Source organism: Neophocaena asiaeorientalis, unplaced genomic scaffold, assembly GCF_003031525.2.
Source record: "Neophocaena asiaeorientalis asiaeorientalis breed wild unplaced genomic scaffold, Neophocaena_asiaeorientalis_V1.1 scaffold629, whole genome shotgun sequence".
Lineage (NCBI taxonomy): Eukaryota > Metazoa > Chordata > Mammalia > Artiodactyla > Phocoenidae > Neophocaena > Neophocaena asiaeorientalis.
In genome coordinates, this window is record NW_020175468.1 from 4,634,523 (window position 1) to 4,645,258 (window position 10,736).

Genomic DNA, 10,736 nt, shown 5'->3' on the forward strand with positions numbered 1-10,736 from the left:
CGTGTGAGAGGCAGGGCATGGGGGGGCGAAGGGTCCGGTCACGCAAGGGCAGCCGGCTCTGGGGGTCCGAGGGCAGAATCAGGAGCCGCCGCCCCCCTTCCCCAGCCCCAGCGCCACCACGCAGAGGGATTCAGGTACCCGGAGGCAGCGCCCCCCTCTCCCAAGAGTGGTGATTTGGGGCGGGGGGCGGGAGTGGTGAGGAGTGGGCGGAGACCGAGATCCAACACCTGACTCCCGGGCCCGCTCCCGGCTGTTTCTGGGGCAGCGGCGGTAGAAGGGGAATGTTTGCTGAGAGTGCGGTTGCCTTAGAGCCCCGCTGGGCAAAAGCGCCAGTGTCACCCGGAGTATAGACCTAGAGACTCCGGGGAACCTGGGGACCACCTTGGAGAGGAGGGCACGGAGCTTGAAATGACTGTTGAAGTTCCCACTCTCCCAAAGGGTTTTCAAATCGCGGATAGGAACCCGACCGTATCAAACTTTCCCTACTGTGGATAAAACCCAGAGTCAGCGGGACAATCCTCTCCTAGGGACCAGAGAGGCATCAGACCCTCTTAGGTCTGCAGGGGTCCAGATGCCTGGAAATCGGTCTAACCCCCAACACCCCACAGCCGGCACCATGTAGGGAAAGGGGAAAGCAAGGAGGATCTCGGTTGGAGCCCCAGAAAGACACAGAGTCACAGAGACATGAGACAAATATAGAGACTGAGAGACACAGAGACAGACAGGATGAGACACACAGCAAGAGACCAGAAACCAAAAGGCAGAGGAAGACAGAGACAAAAATGTGGGCTAGGAGACAAAGAGGAGATAGAGACGTGGAGAGAGATACAGAGAATGGGAGAAAGAAGCAGAGATACAGAGCTATCTAGAGGCTGAACAGAGATTGTGAGACGTGGAGACAGAGATGCTGAGAGACAGACAGAAGGAGGATATAGACTGTGGGCACAGAGGGGCGGAGGGACAAAAGCACAGGCTAAGAAATGCAGAAAGAGGGGCCCAGAGACTTGAGGGGGACGTGTGGCAGGGGGAACGGACTGGGATGGGGGGAGTCCTCACCTGTCCCCAGCCCTCCTCTCGATCACTTGCTTCTGACGCTGCTGCCTCCACTGCCTCGCCTGGGCTCTGGAAGAGGTGACAGCCTGGGGTGGTGGGAGGGGGCGGGGCCAGGGCGGGCCAAGGAACAGGAAGGGGGAGCTTGGGGCAGAGACCCAGCACAGGGGGCCAGTTGCGTGTGAGTGTCACAGCCACTCACAGCCAAGGGTCACGTGGGAGAACAGTCACTGTCATCATCCTGAGGACCCCCCCCCAGGGTGCACAGCCTCTCACATTGTCCCACCGTCCCACTCAGCCACTGCACACGGAGTCTCAGTCACACACAGTGTCACGCACAATCCCATACACCCAGCCGCAGGGAGGCATGACACAGAATCTCACACACTGTTCCTCACAGAACATGTTCTTCATGTTCATTCACAGTCCTACAATCCAGCGTCACACCCAGAGACCCAAAGTCTCTCCCCCACAGGCTAACAGTCATTCGCAGTGACACAGCCACATACCTGGGGCGTGGACTCCTCTGCTCACACGGAAACACAATCACAGCTTCCCACAGTCCCAATGATACAGTGTCCATCATGCACACATTCACACCATCACTAGGTCACATCACAAACACTGTCTGTCTCCCCCCACTGGCCTGTGTGCCCCATGAGGACAGGGCCAGGGCATCTCAGTCACCACTGGGTCCCCAGCATCACTCAGCACAGGTTGGGGCATAGAGCAGAGGCTCAAAGAATGATGGTCGACGAAATAAAAGCAGACAGTTATATGGTTCCTCACGCAGTCATACAATCCTTTAATGACGCGATCTGAAGGTAACACACAATGTTACACAACTCCACCCATTAACACGCTCACACATCGAGTCACACACTTCACATAATCACCTACAGAGTCCACAGTCATATTCCAACAACACACATTCCCCCAGTGTCATTAAGGCACACTCTCATGAGCTCCTGGTGTCACATGGTCACACTGTCATCCTCAGTCACATCCAGTGCTAAGGTCATACAAACATACAGCTCTCCATCACAGCCTCACCCGCACTCACAAGTCACATACAGTCACACACAGTCACACAGTTTTCCACAGGATCACACATCATCATCCCATGATCACACACGAACCCATAGCCTCACGTGATCTGGTCACAGTCACCACTGAATCACACGCCCCCTCACAATCTCCACTTTCAGTCTTTTCCTTTGCTCTGAAATGCGGAGAATATTTGGCTTAGAAACTGCGTGCCGGCTCTCAGCACTCGCTTCCCCCTTTAATACAAATCACCAATTCCTGCTCGTTAATCATACTAGTAACATTCATGAGCACACACTCCCTGGGGAGCTGTGAGGTAAATGGGACAGAGGTGAGTCTGCCCATTTTGCAGAGTAGAAACTGAGGCCCAGAGGCCCCGGGAGGGGCAGGGAGTAATGGTGGCGTGAGATGCAGCACCAGAGGCTAAAAGGAGACCAGTCTGGGGGAGGGGGGTTGACATGGGTGGGTCCTGGCTTCCTGACCTCCAGCTGGCCTCCCTGCTCTCTGCCCCACATTCCTGGCGCCCTCTGGGTCCTGGGAAAGGCTCAGTTGAAGTGGAGAGGGGAGGGGTCTGAGATTGCCCGGCACCTCGGGAAGAGGCTGGAGTTGGGAGGGAGTCTCTTCTTGGCCTCGAGAGGGCCTGGGGGTCACTTGCTAGGGATGGGAAGGTGGGGGGAAGCTGGAAAGTGGGAGGAGAGAGGCTGGGGGCAGGAGGGGGAAGCAGGGGAGAGGAACTGAGGTGGTGAGAGAGACAGGAAAAGAAACCAAGGACCAAGAAAAACCAGAGACAGGCAGAGAAAGGCAGAGACAGGAAGAGGCAGAGACGACAGAGACCAAGAGAGACAGATAGTGAGAAAGAAATAGAAAAGGACAGAAAAGTAGAGAGAAATACCGAGAGAGAGAGAGAGAGAGAGAGAGAGAGAGAGAGAGAGAGAGAAAACAAAACAAAATAGGGGAGAGAAAACAGGGACCAAGAGAGGGAGAAAGACAGAGAGAATAGATACATATTGGAAGATGGAGATGGGGAGGGGTGGAGGGAGAGAGAGCCTGAAAGACGGGGACCCTGAGGAGAGATAACCAAGGCAGGAGCCGGGAGATGAGCAGCCTACTGGGGCTCAGAGCCCCTCGCCCCTCCCTCATCAAGTCCCTCTGGGAAAACACAGGGCAGAACAGAGCACTGGGTGGGGGGTGGGCGTGAAGGACAGGAGGGGTGATGCCTGGGTCCCCGACTGGACCCCTGCCCATCTCAGCCCTCCTGAGGGCTTTTACAGTCTCCCAGGGTCTGGGGAGGAGGCACCAGGGCCACAGGGGTGGCCACAAGGGCCCTCCCCCATCCCCATGCTCAGCGCTTCTGGAAGCTGCAGGCAGAGAAGCAGCCCTGCCCTGTCCCCCTGTTCTTCTCTCTCTATCATCCATCTCTCTCCACGCCATCTCCTCTCTCCGTCTGAATGTCTCCTTTCTCCTTTCCTCTAAGCCCGCACTCAGTTTGTCTGTCTTCCGCTCTTGTCGGCTAGACTGTCTTTTCTCTTCCCTCCAGGTTCCCTTTCACCCCCTCCTCATCTCTCTTGCTCACTCCATTCTCCAGGTCAGTCTCTTCTTGCCTGTCTTGAAGCTTTCTCCTTTCTCATCCCTCTTTTCCTATCTCCTCTCAGGGTGTCTGTCTGTTTTTCTCTCTCCATGTCCCCTGGTCCCGGGTCTCCAGGCTGTTGTTCCCTCCACCCCAGGCCTGACCAGGCAGTGCTCCCCCGACCTCAGGATGAAGCTGGTGGACCTGTGCCTCCCCCCATGGGGCTGCCTGGCCAAGAAGAGCCTGTGGGGAGCAGGCAGGGGCCTGGAGTGCCGGCAGATGGTGCAGGAGAAATGAGGCAGAGAGAGATGGGGAGAGGGGGGCCCCATAGGGACTGAGGCCAGAAATGGGAGGCCAAGATGGCCCCCTGGGGACTGCAGAGAGACAAGGCCTGAAAGACAGAAACCCAGAGAGAGAGACACACACACACACATAGGATCCAGAGAAAGACAGGAACCCAGAGACAGAGATCCAGAGATGGGGGCCTAGAGAGACCAACACAAAGAAACATGGGACTCAAGAGAGAGACAGAGACAAAGAAGGACATGAGACCCAGAAAGACAGAGACAAGACCCGAAGAGAGACCGAGACATAGAGACATAATACCAAGAGAGACACAGAGATGTGGAGAAACCTAGGGATGGGAACCTAAAGAGAGAGAGAGAGAGAGAGAGAGAGTAAAAGGACAGAGAAAGAGACTCAGAGAGAGGAGACCTGAGAGACAGAGACCCAGAGACAGGTATCAGAGCGATAGAGACAGAGATGAAGAAACGGTCCAGAGAGACAGAGAGACTTGGAACACAGATAAATGAGGATGGGGATAAACTCTCAAAGACACCATCAGATAGAGATGAGGCCTGGCTCCCCTCACCCTCTTCCAGGAGGGGGGGTGCTTCCCCTGACCCTGCCTCTCCCCCCTCACTGCCCCCCACCCTCCTGCAGCACGTCCCCAGTCTCCATAGCAACCTTCCCAGATCCTGAGGGCAAATATTGTCCCGGGCAGAAGCAGCGGGGCTGTGTTGACATAATCTCTTGCTGGTGGACTGAGGGCTCTAGGGAACCAAGAGGCCAGGATGGGAGGGCAGGAGAGCAGAGGGGCTCTCCGCTGGGGCCCCAAAGACAGCTCCCACCTGCCACCACCTCCAGATCAAGGAGCAATGCTCCCTGCCCCTGGGAGGAGCCTCTGAGACATTCAAACCTGGAGCCCTGGCTGCCCCCTGGTGGTGGTGGGCCATCCCTCAAGCCCATTTCCTAGCGTCATGGAGAGCAGGCTGGCATTTTCCTCCTGGTTTGTACTTATTTTGTTTTATATTATATTATTTAATTTTTAATTTTATTTTTTGATTTTATTTTTTGGCCACACCACGCGACTTGTGGGATCTTAGCTCTCCGACCAGGGATCGAACCCGTGCCCTTGGCAGTGAAAGCGTGGAGTCCTAACCACTGGACCGCCAGAGAAGTCCCCTTTCCTGGTTTTTAGAATCTGGCTCTTCCTCCCTCTCCTCCCAGCCCCTACTCTGATCCAGGACCCTTCTCTCCCTGTTCTGCTGCCCCAGTCGTGTCCCTCTCCTTTCCATCCATCCCCCAACCTCCCCAGAGCAGCCAGGCAGTGAGAGTGGTCCTGCTAAAGCACAAACCTGTCCCTGTCCCTCTCCTGCTCAGAACCTGCCATGGCTCCCTCAGGCTCCTCTCACAGCCTTCCAGGCCTTTGCTGAGCTCTCCAGCCTTCTCTCCATCACTTCCCGACTCTTCAAACCCTTTCCAGCCCCCCAACCTCGGTTCCAGCAGTTTTTTCCGCCTCACATACCTCCACACAATTTTGGTCAAGTCTTCCAAGCCCACCTCAAAATTAGCTCAGTCACTCAACAAATAATGATTTCTTCTCCTGAACCATGAGCTCTGCGAGGGCAGGGCTGGGGCTGTCTCAGTCACTACTGGGTCCCCAGCATCACCCAACACGGGTTCGGCACAGAGCTGGATTCAATTTACTTTATTGGGTACTTGTTATGTATCAGGCCCTGGGCTTGGTGATGCTGCGGGCCTGGATAGCCAAGGTAGCCCTTGCCCTGCCCTCATGGAGCTCCCAGCCCAGGTATAGACTTAGGGAGACAGACTAACAGAAGGAGAGGTAGAAAGAGAAACAGAAAGAAAGAAAGAGTCAGAAAGACAGAGGAAAGGACTTCCCTGGCAGTCCAGTGGTTAAGACTCCATACTTCTACTGCAGGGGCTATGGGTTCGATCCCTGTTCGGGGAACTAAGATCCTGCATGCCACGCGGCATGGTCAAAAAAAAAAGAGGCTGAGAGGGCTTCCCTGGTGGCACAGTGGTTAAGAATCTGCCTGCCAATGCAGGAGACACGGGTTCGAGCCCTGATCTGGGAAGATCCCACATGCCGCGGAGCAACTAAGCCCACGCGCCAAAACTACTGAGCCTGCACTCTAGAGCCCGATGATTGTACCATATATTGGGCATTTTACATATATGTATCTCACTTGATCCTCATAACAGACCTGTAGCAGAGGCATTTTCATTTCCATTTTCCAGAAGAAGAAACTGAGGCTCAGAGAGAGGCAGTAACTTGCTCAAGGTGACTTAGCTTATAAGTGATACATCAAGGACCCAATTTCCAGACGGAGACATAAAGAGAGACCGAGATGAGAGAGAAAAGCAGCTGGAAACCTAGAAGAGAGAGAAGGAAACCTAGAGGCAGAGAGAAAAGACAAAGCATGACGGTGAGCCCTGCTCCCAGCCCCCTGGCAAAGCTGCCCCCTCCCCCCTCCTGTCACCCGAGGCCTTTAACATCTATCTGAGAAAGCACTTGTAATAAAACTAGCTCCATTAGCCTTACCCAAAACCCACTGTGCCGAGCAGCACTTAACAGGCATGAGCTCACTGAACCTGCTCTTCTCCCCTGGGAAGTGGGTGGTGGGATGACTCCCATTTGGCAGAGAAGGAAAAGCCAAGCTATTGGGCCAAGGTCACTGTGCGCACACAGAGCAAGGACTGACTCATCTTTGTGTGTCACCTGCCCCAACAACCCACCAGCCTAAACTCCTCCCCCTGTGGTTCCTTCATTCACAACCTGGTTGCACTTCCCACCCCCAACACACAAGAGCCTTCAGGATCTGAACTCCCTTGGGCTCCCACAGGCCTCTGGGGGCACTCCAGTAACAGCCCTTAGCACACTGCAGCCTGCTGCGCACTGTTCTGTATGTAGGAGTCTGATTTCTCCTCTCCTAGAATTGGAGCTCAGGGAGGTGGAGGGTGGGAGAAATGGGAGTTTGGGAAGCAGGAAATCTGAGTTCCTGCATTGTTTCTGTCAATAACACAGTTAGCTGTGATCGTAGAAGGATAATGGCCCACGTCTATTTTGGTCATCACTTGGAACCCGTTATTGATCTTATATAGTAGGTTTCACTGAGAAATGAATAGGGGTTGCTGTCATTTATGTGTGCCTACTGTGTGCCAGGCACTGTTCTCATGTATGATTTACATAGGTGGCCTCACTAGGGCTTATGGAGGATACAGTGACAAACCGCCAACATCTGCCCACAATCTTCGAGGTCCTGCAAAATCTGCAGGCCCATTACCTCCCTGACCTCATCTACCTCCTGCTCTCCTCCTCCTCCACAGCTCCATCCTCACCGGTCTTCTTGTTGCCCCAGGAATATGCCAAACTCATACTTACCTCTGGACCTTTGCACTTACTCTTCCTTCTGCGTGGGAAGCTACTTCCTACCCCCACCCCCACCCCGCCTTGTGTGACTGCTTCCTTCTTGTCATTTACATCTCAGCTCAAATGTCACTTCCTCAGAAAGACTTTCACTGGCCCCACTCTCTCTAAATTAGCCTCACCCTCCCATCCCTGACCATATCACTCTATCTTATCTCTGTAATGCCAGGACCTGAAATTATCTTACGAGCTCTGTGCCTGTTTCTTTATCTGTAAAATGGTGATGAAAATAACTGAGTGCTTGGCACATAGTAAGTGCTCAATAAATGTTAGCTATTACTATTTACTTGTTTTCTGTATTGTGGTTTACTTCCTCCGCAAGCTGCACAGACCACGAGGGCAAACTCTGGGGCTGACTTGCTTATCACTGAAACTCCAGCACTTAGAACAGAGCTTGGCACATAATAGGCACTCAGTAAACATTTTTTAAAATTTACTTATTTATTTTTAATTTATTTTTGTCTGCGTTGGGTCTTCGTTGCTGCACGCAGGCTTTCTCTAGCTGCGGAGAGCAGGGGCTACTCTTCGTTGCGGTGCGAGGGCTTCTCCTGGCAGTGGCTTCTTTTGTTGCGAGGTTGTAGGTGCGTGGACTTCAGTAGTTGTGGCATGCAGGCTCAGTAGTTGTGGCTCGCAGTCTGTAGAGCACAAGCTCAGTAGTTGTGGCATGCTGGCTTAGCTGCTCCATGGCATGTGCGATCTTCCTGGACCAGGGATCGAACACGTGACCCCTGCATTGGCAGGCAGATTCTCAATCACTGCGCCACCAGGAAAGTCCCAAATTTTTCAAATGAATGAAAGAAGTAGGCACGATATGACCCCCCACTTTCCAGATGTGGAAACTGAGGCTCAAGGTCACAATCAGAAACTGGTGGAGTCAGGATTCAAACCCAGGCCAATTTGGTTCCAAAGCCCTGGGCTTCCAAGGCCTGCTTGTGTCCATCCAGAGGCAAATCTCTTCTGCTTTGGGCTCACTTCCCACCGCTATAAAGCATGTTCTGGGTCATTTCTAGGTGCTGACCCTCAATGGAGACTTGGAGAAGGTGATCCAGTATTCTTTAAGTCCATTGTCAGCGTTTCTACCCTCCCCTCTCCCCCCAACTTCGGAGCCGCCTCCGACTGACACCGCCAGCCATCCAGGCATCACAGCTGGGCCTTTGTCAAAACCCGGACTGGATACAAGGTTATGGGAGATGAACGCTGTAGGGGAGGAGCTAAGGGCCTGGGGCGGCCAATAGGAAAGTGGAAGGAAAGGTTAGGGAGGGACTAACAGACTTGGGGGTAGGAGTATAAAACTTAAGGGGCGGAGCCAATCCTATCAGGAGGCCGAGTCAAGGGCTCTGGGCCAAGCACCATCGCCCTGAGATGCTTAGGGGGCGGTGCCAAAAGCTCTGGGGGCGGGAATAGAACTTTAACTCCCCCCTCAGGATTCTGGGGGTGGAGTTAAGAGCCCTGGGGGCGGGCGTAGATAGAATAAACAAGAGTTCTAAGAAATAAGAGTTCCAGGGCGGAGCTAGTGGATATCTGGGCGGATTTGAGACTCTAGGGTCAGGCTCTAGTCTTGCAAGGTGGCTTCTCGAAAATCCAATAGAAGATTAGGGAGGTTTGCGGGGTGTGGAGTGTCTTCTTCCACCCTATCTTCCTCTAAGAGCCGGGGGGCTATGCTTCGGGCTGAAAAGCAGAGAAGGCCCTGCCCCTTCCAAACCTTCTGCACCCCTATTGGCGGAGGGGGCCTGCGCGACAGGCTCTCATTGGTCCTGAACAGGCGGGGGTGTCTAAAGAGAATACGCGCCTGTTGTGGGCGGGACCAGACAGTACCGAGGGGGATCTCGGGTCAGCCAATCCCGGCCCGAAGATTGTGTTGGGGGGCCTGGCAGGGGGTGTTCCGACCCCCCCTTTTCTGAGCATCCTGGGGGATGACCCCGGTGCCAGGCCCGGCGTCGGCCGCCTGATGCCGGGCAGGCCGAGCCGGGGATGCTGGAACGAAGGGCGTTGCTATGGCAACGGGAGGCAGGACCTGGGGGGGGAGCCCAGGCCCGAGCTGGGGCCGGGGGGGCTGGCGGTGGCTGTGGCGGGGCAATGGCGGAGCGCGGCCCGGCCTTCTGCGGCCTCTACGACACGTCCTCCCTGCTTCAATACTGCAACGGTGAGACCCCTCCTCAGTTCCGACCCTGGCCCCGCCCAGGGCTGGACCTATCTCCTCCTGCCCCAACCTCCTCCTTCCAAGTCCCCATCCTGGCCGCTTGCTGAAGATTCTCCTTTCTCCCCTAGCAGGACCCTGACCCTAGAGCAAGCTCCCTGATCCCCAAAGCCCTGATCCCAGTCCCCCACCCTCTTCAACCCTCCCCTTTTTCGGAGGTGGCTGAACTGAGAGAAAGGAGCAGAACCTCAGGAGCTTGGGGCAGAAGCGGGGGAGGCCTGGAGGTCTGGAACTCTGCGTTCCCTATCCCCTCTCAATCCTCTGGGACCCTCCTCCTTCTCCCTAGCAGAGGGACAGATTAGGGGGAGAGTGGTATTTGGTGTTGGCTTGTGGGCTGGATGTGGGACTGGGTAGGATGACCAGAGGACTTTGCTTCGACTATACCCCCCAAATCCTCAGGCCCCGCCCCTCCCACCCATTAGGACTCATCCCTTCTCCCTAGACAAATGGGTACAATACAAGAAAGGTCACTGTGGGTGTCAGGCCCAGATGAGGGAAGCTGGAGGCAGAGGGGAGGAGGGAGGGATGGGAGAAGTGGGAAGTGGGGGCTGGTTTCCGGGCAAAAGTGCTGAAGGTGGGGGAATGGTCAGGAGGGAGCAGAGGACTTGAGTCATGGTGGGTGGGGGGTGGGCAGGCCAAGGCCTCAGAATGCAGCTGGCTCTCTGGATGGGGCCCCATTTCACTCAGGGGCCCTGAGAAGGAACTCTCTTCCATTTGGAGGCTCACTCCCCTGGGCACACAGCACAGTGTCAGGGACCACTGGAGTTGGCAGAGCTCCAGAATGCTTATTTTGTCTCCTCTGTCCCTCTAAGAGGCAGGCTGACAGGGTGCCTAAGCCTGGGGTCATGTACCTGTTCTGCTGCTGAAAGGCTGTGTGTCCATGCACAAGCACCTTCAACTCTCTAGGTCTCAGTCCCCTTCCACCTTCTTGCCTCCTAAAATGGGTATAATACTACAGCTGCTAGAGTTGCTGGGAGCACTGGGTACCATATAACAGTTAATTATGTTCTGGATTTACTGAGCACATAACCAGAGCCAGGTGAGGTGCTAAGTGTTTTGCAAGAAGAGTGCCTGCCACGTGTAAGCTCCCTATAACAGATCTCATTTGGGGGGGGGAATATTAATGGTAGGTAAGAGGGGTC